The 14036-nt window shown below is 39.0% G+C and overlaps 1 protein-coding gene across 1 annotated transcript in view; it reads left to right on the top strand.

Annotated features, from left to right (window-relative positions):
* SHANK2 (SH3 and multiple ankyrin repeat domains 2) overlaps positions 1 to 14036 on the top strand; it is a 336358-nt gene that overhangs the window by 57649 nt on the left and 264673 nt on the right.

Genomic DNA, 14036 nt, shown 5'->3' with positions numbered 1-14036 from the left:
CTCTTAGCAGGTCCGGTGACACTGTTAATGAGTTTGAGGATTGCGAGAGCTGTTGGTGACAAAGCATGAAATCTTTGGTGTTCTGTGGTTGGATGTGCCTTGGTTTGTATTTATCTCCAGTCCCATGTAAGACAGATTCAAGATTCCATATAAGAGGAATCCAAGGACTGACCGGGCAGCTTGGCATCTATTGATTTAACCAGAAAAAAGCTCTTACTTCCTTGGATGTGAGGCCAAAGTTGGGCCTTAGCTGGGCTAAGTTTCACAGATGGGATAAATTTAATGCACTGTCAGAGGCTGAAGTTGTCATCTATTCTCTCCAAAATAAAATGAAGTCTTCTTTTGGATTAGTCAATTACTAGACCTTTTTTCTCCACTATTTTCTTATATTAAAGTACTTTCAGAAAGCTTAATTAAAAATCCAAATGGAAGAGAATTGTTTGTCCAAAAGGTTGTCAGGCATGGCTGACACCCCTAAGCCCTTCCTTCTGAAGCAGGATTAATTAGCCTAGATTTCAGGGAAACACTCATAATGCAGATTGACATGTGAGAAATAGGGATGGAAGCTGGAATGTTTCAAGAAAAAAAAAAGAACAGAAAAAATTTTTTTCTGGTTACAAAAAGCAGTGATTCTGGATGAATGAAGTAGTTGGAATAACTATATTCATGTGGGTCTCTGAGTTCACTCCTACAAGTTTATGTGTAGATAACACCTCTGAGTTACAGCCTTTTAAAAAAACCCAAATATTTCTGTATCAGTTTAATTATCTCCCTATTTTGAAGGTTTTCCAGACCTAAGTTTTACATCTCAAGAGTTTAAGAGTTCCTCTCGCAAATCCCAGCCAGATCATGGTTTACTTTTGGGGAAACAGTGCATTAATAATTTAATTTTAGGCACCATTTTTTGGACTGCTAATAGTTTGCCATCAAAATATATGTCAAGCACAAATTCAGTAAGTACTGGATAATGCTTATCACTGCACCTCAGAATTATGGAATGATCAAAAAATGGAATAAGAGAAAACCCTAATTATTGGAGAGATGGGTTCCAGAGTTATCTCTTGGATTATATTATTTTATTTTATTACCTTTTATCTTTGAGATTCTATTTTCTTTTTCTTTTAGGATTTTTTGGGAGAGGGTAAATGGCACATAAAAGAGTTTCCATTTGTCTTCTTTGTGCTGACTGCTGCAAAATTCCTGTATTTCCTCTTAGAACAGAAAAATACAGAAGAAAAAGGCAGAAAAGAAAATATTTGTAAAAGCTGTTGCTGATGGCTGTAAGGCATCAAGAAGTGAGGGATGGCTACCAAGAACTAAATATAATGAAGTGAGCATGGGAGGCAGAAGAAATAATAAGTGAACTATGTCCTGTCCATATGGAATGAAATAGTTTGTTATTATTTAACATTTGTTACACTTCTGTTTCTTGTGCTTTTGGCTGGTTGCTCTCCCTCTAATCAGACAGAAACACTGACATTTAGGTTGGCTTTGTTTTACCCTTTCTGGATCCACGTATTTGTAAAAAGGAAATTAGTTCCCATCTTTTCACTCTGTGGAGTCTTCCTTCAAGTGTAGTGGATATCGTTTCAGTTCTAGTTTTCCTGAGTGGAGTGAGTAGAGGAAACCCTGACTCCAGCACTGCGATAAAGCAGCGTCAGAATGAATTCTTTGCCATCTGTCTGTTGCTGACCCAGTTGATCAAACAGCACGAGTGGAGCCGTTATAAAATTATGCAGAATCCCCTTGAGTTAATAGGATTTTGCATACTAAAAATGTTTGCTCATGTAATCAGTAGCAAGAAACACCGAGGCATCTCATATGTACATAATGAGAGCAGTTGTAGCTGCAGCATCTATTCCTTTGAGTAACCCCCATTATGTTCTTTTCTCAGCAATATGAAAGGATGATTCTTTCTGAGTTGCTGCTTAGAAAAATGATGATATGAAAACTGTGCTGTTCTGTAAGACAAAAGGATCCAGATATGGAGAAGTTTATGTGTTGCTTGCAAGGCCTGCCAAGGCTTTGTTTGTTTTGATGAAAATGAGCAGCAGAGTTTGTATCAGGCATTAGTGTCTGATGAATGAGATGTGATTTTGCCACCAAAAAAACAGATGTGCACACTTGTTCATTTCTTATTAAAATAAACATGGCTATACTGGATCATATGGAAGGAAGACTAATGTGGGCTGAACTCTGCCACTCAGTTCAGGGATCCCACATTGTGCACTCATCTCTGCCTGGGATCTTGCTGAAATTTTGCCTTTTCAAGGCAGAGTTCATGTTGGAATGTCATTGCCAGGTGTTGAGGACATAAAAAAGCTTGTCTGTATTTCCCACTTAAGCACCTAACCTTTGCTAGCTGCCTCTGCAGGAATGTGTTTCATCCTGACTGAATACTGGAGTCCATTAAGTCAGTAATCAGTTAATGTTACCACAGCTGAAAGTTTGCAGAACGGTTCAGCAGAAATTTTTCTGTATGTTTGTTTTATTGTATGGTCTTCCCTCTGCTAATAAGTATTAAAATTTGTATGGATGTGGGGTGAACCTCCTCCCTCCATCCTCCCTGTTCATCTTCCAAGTAAATCAGAGCAATTCCTGCACCACTATCCTCAGTGCAAGTGTGAGAATTTTTTGTGTACTGTGCGTTTTGGTGATTACCTAAATAGAGGTAAGATGAAACCTGTGCAATATGGTTGTACTATACTGCCAGTTCTGTTTATTAATCACTTATCCATCCCATCTTGGCTGGATAATCTAAGTACCTTACATGTTATTTTATTAGTAAAACCTCCCCAAATATCCTTTCAGAAAAGCTACAATATCCTATCACTGTCTATAGCTGCTTAGTTTTCCACACGTTTCATGTGCTCCTAATGTAAAATAATTGTTTTCTATCTGGCAAACATTAATCCAGTAACTCAGCAATCTCAGTTTTGCAGTGTTTATGAGCTGGTGTAATTCTGGTTTTTGAGTTAAAATAAACCTACACCTCATTTACCATGTTTTTCCTTTTTCTTTTAGTGAGCAGCAGCTCTATATGATAATTCATTTGTTTTTATATGGGCTATAGAGTACTATTTTAGCCAATAGCACTAATAATTAATGTTTTTAAAGCAAATGCGTTAAAATATGCAGAACTATACTGAGGTGGCATTTAGTGACATCTTTTAGTGGCAGGATTGCACCTGAGAGTAACTTGTACCTCAGATGTACCTTATTATAGCCCTTTGCTGTACCAAACCAGCATGGAAAATCAATGTGTTTACATTACATAGATGGCAGGAGGAGCAGCAATCTTCTGCAGGTAGAATTGTTCCTTTCAGTGTGTTGGCTGCACATCTATTTTCAATTGCTCATATTTTTGCTGGATTTGAATCATTTGAGATTAAATGTTCCATGCCTGGTGTCTCAGGCAACATTGTTCAGAAAAAACTAAAATGATTCAGCTATTTCAGAGTCTGGGTGAGGGAAAACATGTGTTGTTTTGCTCCTGCTGAAAAGCTCTGCTGACCCACCTCTCCTTGTCCCATCTGCCCTGTTGTGTTGTGTTGTGGTGTTTGCTTTTGTTTTCTTTAATTGCCCTGCACTCTTTCGGTGATCTCCTTGTTAAATCCTGGCACTGGGAAGTGGTTTGAGTCTGACTCAAATACAGGGGCTCCAAAACCAGATTCCAGATTTGGAAGCTGAGCTGGCCTGGGGGGAGAATAGACAAACACAACTGGGAATGGATAAGTCAGTGTGGAGCGTGGAGATGGGTGAGACAACACAAGACTGGCTGGGAGGCCAAGCCCAAAACAGAAGAGTGAATGGAGCAAGATGAAGGTTGATAAATGGTCTTAGGGAAATTTTTAGTCATCAAGGGCAGAAGGGAATAAGATTAAGATTAGAGGGGATATTGGGACTGTGTGAAAAAAGGGAGTCTTAGCTGGGTAATGATGGTGGGGATGAAGCCTTGAACTTGGAAACTGGGAAGGATGGGGCTGTCTCAAATTGGGTGTGGTGTAGTGCTTCCAGCCCTGCTGGTGCTCTGTGAAAAAACAGCCTTGTTTAATATCCAGCATATCGCTGGAATGGCTTCCCAAACCGCAGTTTTGATTTAGATTTTTGCAATTTTACATTTCCATCTTTTTGATGAAATTTACAGGCAAAGGACAAGAAGTTGTTCTCAGGTGGTTTTTGTCTTACTTATTTTTGAAGGGTAAGAAAGCTAATTTTTAAACTAAAAACCTCTACTCAGTGCCTCAAAAAAGCATCTTTACAAATATAAAGCAATGCTTTCTCTCATGATGTTAAACTATGTAACTGTTGTGTTAATGGAACATATGAATTACACCAGGACTTTGTTTTTGCCAGGTGTTTATTTTCCTCCTAATTCCTCTCCTGAAGCACCTGTGTGAAGGATGCATCACTGAATATTGGGTATTATTGGCAACAACTATAGCTATGATCTCATGATGCATTCTGCCTTTAGTCAGACTTCAAGCTTTCTCCAGCTTTTGTTCCGATTTGAGTCAACTAATGGAATTTATTCATGCTTACTTTGGTTGGTTTATTTTTAAAATCTATACAAGTGAATATCCCAGTACAAACCATGGATTTTTCCTTTAAAAATAAAAATGTATGCGAGCATGTAGACATACTTAACACAATAATAATAAAAAGGGGCTCTTATGGTGATATATCCAGACATAAACAATGATTAATTATGATATGGTTTCTCATCCCTTACCTTGAAGTGTTATTTATACAGAGAAACACGTTCTCCTTTGAATTTTATACCTTGCCTCGGGAGCTTGGGTATGCATCAGCCTTTGTGGTGCTGATGTGGTGTCTGTTTGGGTTTTAGGGGAAATTAGCATTAGGGTATTGGGGGAAGAGCTGGCAAATGAAATATTCCTGAGAATATCAGGGATGTTCCAATATACAAGATGTTCCAACAGGAAAGTGCATTGATGGCAAATTAGAAGAGACCTCAAGTGTCAGCAGATCTTTTGCTGTTGTCAATATAGAAGTATTGACAGACTCTTAGGCAGATGCTTCTCTTTACTGGCACATGAAGTACAATCACCAAGGGCCAATATTTATATATATATATTTATAAATATATATATATATACATGGTTACAAGAAGGTAACCTAGCACAGTGTCATACTCTTTCTGAAAACATGAGACAGCAAAGATGCTTTCTACTAATACTTCTGAAGATATTGATTGTACTTTTGAAAAGTCAGACCTCAGCCTAAGAGGCTTTTATGATACTCTTACTTGATAAGGGAAGAGGATACAGGAGCAGAAAGATACATATGGATCCAGAAGGGAGTTAAATCCATTCACTTTGACCCAGTGATGGTTTGCATAGTGCTGGCTCATCACTCCTAACCTTTGCCTTAACCCTTTTTCAGAAAAGCAGCCAAATGGGAGTAATTTGGTAAAGCATAAAGGAATTAAATCACGTGATTATCTTTTATTGAGCAAAGCAAAATATTGCCCCACTTGGAGATTCTAAAAATACTTATTGCAGATTGTCCTTTTTTTCGCCACCTTATAGAGGAGTCTTCATGAGACGATCTCTTGTGTTGTATTCCAGGACCCTTTTATTCCCCTTTTTGCCTTTTCTCTCCCCACTCACTCAGAGATGTCCAGCTCTCATGCCTCAGGTGCTCCCATATGCAGTACAATTTCCCTGGATAAAACAGTGTCTCTGAGCCACTTTGCTGGGTTTCCACCAAGCTTCTGAAAGCTCAGAAGCAACTGACACCAAATTGTTAAAGGGAACAAATTAAGTCAACTAATTTGTAAGGGTCACTCCCAGTTCCTGCCTCAAAATAAGAAAGGCTGGTGTGTGATTGAGACGTGATCAGTTGTCATGGGTGAAGTTGCAAGAGATTTGTATGATCTTAATTTAAACCATGTCATTTTAGATATGAACACCATTCATACCAGAGGCAATGGAGATTTGTATAATCTTAATTTAAACAATGTCATTCTGAGATATCAATACCATTCATGTATGTGGTGGGATCATCTCTTTGCATGACTGTACAGACTGTTGAGCATTAATTTCTGGAAATATCCAAGTGAGTCTTTGTTGCTTATAAAAATGGAGGATCTGTGCCTCTAGGACAGACTCAGCATCTTATTTCACTGCCACTTGGAGAGAGCATTCATGGCATGCAGTTGGGATATGCTGCCATCCCATATCCATCTTCATCAGAGTATGCTATTAGCATTGACTATTACTAGACTGCTTCCAAAGGTTTTATTATAGTTAACTCACAGAGTTTGGAATGAATCCACCAAATATATTAGGTTAAATAATCACAGTGTCTTATTAACTTGATGCATTTTATCCTAAGGGCTTTCCAAAAGGATTTTCAGCCATTTGGTGTAGCAGTTGAAGGAACACTGTGTTATTAAGTGTTTGCAAAATTAAACCCCATAAAGTTTTTGCTGTGAAACAGTGGGCAGTATCTACTGCCGGCTGTGAGTAGGAAGACATTTTGCTGAGAGTGTTTGGGGAAGAAGCTGCTAAAGTGGCACATTTTGACTTTTCCATGAGGGAAGGCTGCCTTGATAGATGGGAGCTTTTCCCCTTCAGCAGCACAGACCCATAAACACTTGAGCTGAACTTTCTGCATAGCCCTACATTTACTGAAATGTCAAGGAAACCACAATCCAGCAAATAGTACATGTCCTCAGCCTTTTTCTAGGAGAGTTCAGCTGAAGAAGATTGCATTTCATGGCTTTTTGATTTAGCATATTATTGGAGGGGCTGAAGAAAATTAAGTCAATTTTGTTCCTGGCTGTGTCTTATCTGATTCATCTGATGCTGCAACCTGCTTTATCTGCTTTTAGTAAATACTCCTTTGAAATCGCTGCTTGCCCATGTAGCAGTAATAAGGATTATGTAATAACTGGCTTTGGATGGCTCTTTCCAGCCTGAGCTAGATTTTCCCAAGGAATGAGCCTGTAATTGGAAATGTGTGTGTATCACACTTAGCTTTTTCTTTTTAATTTTAATTATTAAAACACAAGTGTAGGAAAACACATTTAGCTTGATAATAACTTGCTAGGTTGCATTTTAGCAGAGAAGCAGAAAGAAGGAAGGTTTTTTCCTCTACTTTTAAAATAGATAGAAACACAAAATTTCCCAATACATGGAGGAGGCTTAATACAGTCTGTACAAAGGAGGATAACTTAAAAATCTGAGTTATTTCTCATCTAAAGAAACAGAAGGAAATAAAAGAACATCATGAAGCAGCAAGGTTGGGCCTGGAATGTTATTTGTCTGCATGTTCCTTTTTTTTGCTTTCTGAAGTTTTTTGGTAACTTTACTTGACCTGTCATATTCAGTTCAACACTTCCTGTCAAGCTGGTTCTTGTATAACGAGGAATCCTTTTGTCCTAGGAGTTAAGTTGGCATTTCAAGGCCTAGAGAGCGAGATGATTTTGCTCCCATATTGTGAAGAAAGGAGTTAACATTTTTATCTCTGTGTCCATGCAGGTTTAGTTTAATCTGAAGGTATCCCGTCATGGGTTATTCATGAATAAGAGTAGTTAAATTTTAAGAATGCAGTTGTATACATTCATGAAAGTGTCAGTCCAGCATAGAGCCCTGCAGGAGGCTAAAAGGAGGTCATTCAGTGTCATTGCCTTCTCTTAATTTCAACTCAAATTCACTGAGCTTGCCATCTCTGGCACCATTTCATGGCTACTGAGTGTTTTCCAGAAGACCCATGGGGACTGTAAAATCTCTTGCAAGCAAAACCAGCATTTTAGCAATGAAAATGTGCCAGCCCTGTTCTCCTTGTGGTGTACTTTTTTGATAATGCTTAGCTGTATTTGGCTGCACATTGTTGTGTATTTGCTTGTTTTCAAAATATTAATTGCTGAAAACTATTTAGGGTAAAATCCCAGTTCCTTTGAAGTAGATAAAAGCCTGTTGAATTTCACTGGGGTGGAAGTGTGTTCCTCACATTTAAGATGGTTTCAAAGCCATACTGTCAACTCTTTTTACCCCTGTACATGCCATTCACTTGAGAATTGGACTTGATGATCCTTGTGGATCCCTTTCAACTCAGAATATTCTGTGATTCTGCAATAGGTGATTCTGTAATTCTATATAATGTATTCTACTGAATATGTTTATTTTTAATTAAAATTTCCTGATTTTAGCACTATTCTTTTAAGTTGTACAAAATTGCACACTGCATTGTAATGAATAACTTGAATTATGCAAAGTCTTTACTACTAATAGTTAATTTGCTGTAGCTGAAAAAAAGATGCTCTGTTTTCTGAGTGCAAGGTTTGTAAGAGTTTTGGGAGGCAGAAGCAATGCTTGGGAGGCTGTGGTTGTAAATTTTCTTTCATTCCCCGACCAGAGGGTGGGATGTTCTTGCATTCCCTGCAGTGACTGCTGCTGCAGAAAACCCTGTGTCATTGCCCAGCTGAGACATTGACCTTGTCCCACCCATTGGACTGAGGCTCCAACAGTGTGAAAAACACTAGTGCTGCTTGTAGCAATTCTTGCAGTTTAAAAACCTAGTCTTTGATTACTATTAAAAATAGCCTGAGTAGCAGCATGAGGCAGTCCTCAGGAGGGAAGATACTGAGATATCTTGGAGAGCTTATGTAAAGGACTGGGTGAATCCTCTGACCTTATTATATTAAGGCGAAGTGCTCATGGTGAGCTTTTGTTTAAAAAGTGCTCAAATGATCAAGGGGATGATGAGCCTCAACATTGGCCCTTTCCCCATAATTATATTTTCAGATGCTAAAACTAGTTGTTGAGCAAATGCAAGGTGTCTATTTTAAGCCCCTGCATGTCAATATCTGACTACAGATGGCTCTGTGAATCATAGTTGGAAGAAGGGAAATGTTAGACACTAAGATATTGTTGCTAAGAGATTTAGTACACAGTATGCTAACATGTGCTGGCAAATTTGGACAGTAGCAGCAGCATGCTCTGGGAGAAAAAAATTTCAGTGGGGAAGAAACTATCTTCAAAGGACTATTTAAAGGATAGTAACATTATTGTGCTTGTTGTATCGAGAACTGATGAAGATGAAATTGTCTTTCAAGCAGATAATGTACAGAAAACATCCAAAAGGTAAAGCTAATCCTGCTATCCAATGAAATAGAGAGTGGAGATTGGAAAGAAAAAGAAAAAAATTACTTTGGGGTTTAAATTATCAGTTGCAAGATTAAAGGTGACAGTTGCTGGTATTTTGCCATCTACTGGACATCAGATATATTAATATACACAGTTCCTTTCAAATGCATCAATATTGAGCTTATGTTACATTATATAATTAAAAGTGTTAGAGTTCTTTTCAGGAAGAAGATGTAGGAAAATGCTGAGTATGATTTTTACTTATACTTTCGTAACTTACTATAGAGTAATTTAGGAAAATTGTCAGCATTTTATTGTCCTGGGTAGAGAATGTGGGTTACTTCTGCAATTAATATAATTTTTTTTCTGGATATTATTTAAAAAAAATTAAAATTGACTGCTTTATTTTATTCTATCTTATATTATTCAGTAAGTTTTACTGAAACTTGAAAATGTTACACCTGAATAAAGCTTCAGATGGGTAAAATTTAATTTATAATTAATTTCATTTTATAAAACAAACCTTTCAGTTCTATTTTCAGCAAAAACATTATCTTATTAGATACAAAATATTTCCCAACTATAAACTTCGCAAAATAGTGATTTGTTCTGACGTATTTCTAATTAGATGTATCACTTCTCAACTTCACACTGATTGTTTTTTAATGAAGTTTGGGAGTGTAAATGTAAATGTGTGTCTCCATAATGTCACAGCATATGTATCTTCTTGAGGTCATGTTTCATGTCATCCCATATTGTAAGTATTCCGGAGCACTGTGAGATAAAGGGAGGGAATTAGTGATATTAATAGTGTATTAATCAAGCGTTTTGGTTTTCTTTTTAATGAGGTGAACCAAGAACTTCTGCAAATTTTATTTTACAATGTTGTAGCCTCCAAGTCCAAAAATCACTGTAATCAATACAACTACAAAACTGTGGGATGATATTTTGCTCTTTGATTTTGCAAAGTAAAACAGAGAATTCATGATTATTCAGCATTTCTATTTTAGATTACAAGGTGGCTGTGGTAATTGTATAGGATTTCCCAGCTGTTCAGGAAGAGACCCATTGAATTTTTAACCTCTTCTCAAATGGAAAATACCTGAAATTTATGTAGTGATTTGAACTCAGAACAACGTTTTGCCAAATGTCACCTTTTGCTAAGGCATTACAAGGAAATTTCCTAAGGAAACTGAGTTCCAGATATGTTCTAGTATTTTTTGAATAATAAACATACTTTCATGTAGGAGCTCTCTGAAATTGCGTAAGGAACCAACAGTGTTTGATCAATACATTTTTTCTCCCACATCTATGGAAAAGATATCTGGAACACAGATTGCTTCTTCCTTTTCCATCTGTACCACTGAAGAGAGCTACAAATCTGCATGCTGCTTCTATATGAGAGCAACTAATGCACATACATTTAAGATTATTTTTTTGGGGGGAGTCTGCAGAGCACGTTTGGTGGGTTTGTGTCACTGTTTATCAGGGATGGAACCTCCCAGTGCTTTGTGCTGTATGGTCAGGCTTTTTGGGAACAACCTAATTTGACTTTCTCATGTCCTTGTGGATGACTGGTACAATGTGACAAAATTCAAACTGCTTACAAACTCCAAATAGTCTTTACATCTTCCTTTCTTTAGGAACAGCTTTGCTTTCAAGATGACACAGTAGAAAAGAAATAAGTTGGACTGTGTTGCCTTTCATTGCCCCACAGGAAATACCATTAGATTTTCATATCAAATACCCAGCTCCAAAGGTTGGGTTATAATGGAATGGTTTAGGGATTGCCTTGGTATTGGATTATCACCTCTTCATATTGATATTGCAGCTATTGCAGGAATTGTGATAGGATTTTTGTCTGGAAACTTAGCTTATTAAAACTTATAACACTTTGTATATTTTTAATATTAAAATCCACATCCTAATTATGATACATGGAGGAGCCTTTCTGGATGTCTTTTAATTAAGGAAGTGATCCCAACCATTCCTTCTAAATTCCCTTGTGTTAATTCCTCACGTGTCTCTGCTCATAGTGAATTCCTATTGCATAATGGCTGTGGCTGCTGGAGTGATGTTTTCTTCAGTGTTATAATGACATCGTCTCGGTAGAACAAGAAGTGATTTATGATTTTAGAAGTCTGTGATTAAGTGGAAAGTGATTTCTGGAGAGTCTTAGGTTACAGTCTTGTTCGTGGGTTGTATCTCTTATTTCTTGCAGTTCCCACTGAAGATGGGAACACACAGTGTGGATTTACCTCAGAGTATCCTGTCTGTCACAGAATCACAGAATCAGCCGGGTTGGAAAGACCTCCGAGATCATCAAGTCCAACTCTTGACCCAACCCTGCCATGGTTCCCAGACCATGGCACTGATGCCACATCCAGTCTCATCTTAAAACCTCCGGGGATGGTGAATCCACCACCTCCCTGGGCAGCCCATTCCAATGTTGATTACTCTCTGTAAAAAAATTTTCCTAATAGCCAACCTAAACCTCCCCTGGCACAGCTTAAGACTGAGCCCTCTTGTCCTACTGCTGGTTCCCTGTGAGAAGAGACCAACCCCCACCTGGCTACACCCTCATGTCAGGGAGTTGTAGAGAGTGAGGAGGTCTCCCCTGAGCCTTCTCTTCTTCTGGCTAAACAACCCAGTTCCCTCAGCCTCTCCTCACGGGACTTGTGCTCAAGTCCCTTCACCAGCCTTGTTGCTCTTCTCTGGACCTGCTTCAGCACCTCAACATCCTTCCTGAACTGAGGGGCCCAGAACTGGACACAGCACTCCAGGGGTGGCCTCACCAGCGCTGAGTACAGGGGAAAAATCACCTCCCTGATCCTGCTGCCACACTATCCTGATCCAGGCCAGGATACCATTGGCCTTCTTGGTCACCTGGGCACACTGATGGCTCATGTTCAGCCTCCTGTCCAACTGCATTTCACTGACTGAAATCACATTTTGTCCTAGGATGGAGTTATCTCCTTAATGTACAGCATCATACCTGAACTCGTTGCCATTTCAAGCTCTTGAAAAACCATCATTTAATAACCACTCCTGCATATTAGAGACAAGGGAAGGGTGAACACATCAGTCCTGAAGGAAAGAATAATAAAATGCAATTTCCTCAGAAAGGGAAATTGTTTGGAAGAGAAGAGGGAGAAAAAGCACTTGCTGGGTGCTGATTTATGTGCTTACTGTGAAATGCAGCTACAGCTGTGCAGCCCAAACAGCTCCCTCCACTCCCCACTTGGGCAACACATTTCAGAGCTTAGGTCTCTCCTGGCTTAAAATTTCAGCACGTGCAGCAGCCTGGATCGAGGGAAAACATAATGAACTAAGGGATACTCTCCACAGTCCCATGTATAAAGTTTGTCAAAGTTCATTACCTGGATTAGGAGGGGGCAACTTCAAATCCTGTCTTTCTGCTGTTGTTCTCCTTGGGTGGAGCAGTTTGTTCCAAAGAGTGATAATGTAATTAGTCTTGGGTTTTGCCTTTCAGGACTAACCCATAAAGCTCTAAAAATTGTAGTTGTTATCAGGCTACAAAGATCATGCTCTAATTTAATATAATCTCTACCTGTGACATGTTCAAGGGGAGGAAAAAATCATTGTGTGAAAGGTTAGTGCCAGGTAAAGTGTATATATAATTTCTGGTTTCCTGAAAGGAATAAAACCCTGCATTAATCTTGATCAAAAAAAATCTAAATACTTGAATGTAAGTAAATTGATATCTTGAGAACTGCATTTACGAGGCTCAGTCGGTGAGTCAGTGCTACTTATCTCTGATCCAGAGTCTGAAAACATCAAGAAACTCTGTCACGCTGAGACCTGTAATGGGACATCTGGCCGGTTTCACTGTTTACACACAAAGTAGTTTTATTTGCCATTATTTAAACTAAACGTCTTCGGAGAATAAGATTCAGGAGAGCAGAACTAACCAGATGCCTCAGGTGTTTAATTTCTGAATTGACTTCTGAAGCCAACTTAAACCGTGACTCTATCCAGAGGGAATGGGAATATGAGAAAGCCAGGTTTGAGAATAATGTTATGCCAGGAGAAAGAGATCCCTTCTTCAGGTGCCTCACCAGTTTTGGGGGTGTCATTCCCTGTCCAGTGCTCTATGCTGGACTAGCAGTCCTGGGATGCTCCCATGTCCTGCCTGCTCCCCTCAGTCTCAGCCTTGCAGATGCTTCATTCATTCAAGTTTCTACTTGGCTGAGCTGTCCCTTAGTTACCACCCGTAGCAACTCACCAAGTGTCAGTTAAACTCCTTCCCTTCTTCCCTTAAATTGGCAGCAGAGCATCTGGCGCTGCCTGGCAATGACAGAGAGGTGAGGCACTGCAACCAGTTGTATCGTTTGAAGGAAACATCTGTCGTGAGACATTGAGTGAGACGCTGGGGCACTGTGACAAGCTTGGCTTGTGCCAAGGCAGAGCACATATCTGTGTGAACACAAAGTTTGCAGTCATGCTCTGTGTTACACACCCTGACAGTGACATCCAGCTCCTGTCTCCACTCCAGTGCCTTGCCCATGAGTTGTTAACCCCGTGGCTTTGTGCTTCACAGCCCTCAGTGTGTCTCAGCTGTGACCTGGTTCAGTGATTCCATCATTTTTGTCACAGTGACACTATGAAGACAGAGTATTGTTGGAATACGAGGTGATGCTTTTACCCTATTTTCTTTTTATTTTGTATGAGTTACCTCCTACTAAGATCCATCTTCCTGCCTTAGCTTTACTTTTACCTCCTACTAAGATTCATCTTCCTGCTTTCCATCTTGCTGTCACTTCCCTGTTGTAGGTGGAGGTACTTTCCCAGGTCAGTCGTGTATGTAATTTGTAATAATTAGGTGCCCATGTTAACAGCCTTAGCGAGGTCAATTAAACTTGGGAGGGAGCTGATAAATGATTCACTTGGTTACTGTCA

The sequence above is a fragment of the Chiroxiphia lanceolata genome, chromosome 6 (genome assembly GCF_009829145.1).
Source record: "Chiroxiphia lanceolata isolate bChiLan1 chromosome 6, bChiLan1.pri, whole genome shotgun sequence".
NCBI classification, from domain to species: Eukaryota; Metazoa; Chordata; class Aves; order Passeriformes; family Pipridae; genus Chiroxiphia; species Chiroxiphia lanceolata.
Note: the sequence above shows the minus strand (reverse complement) of the source record. Positions and strands in the feature narration are given on the sequence as shown.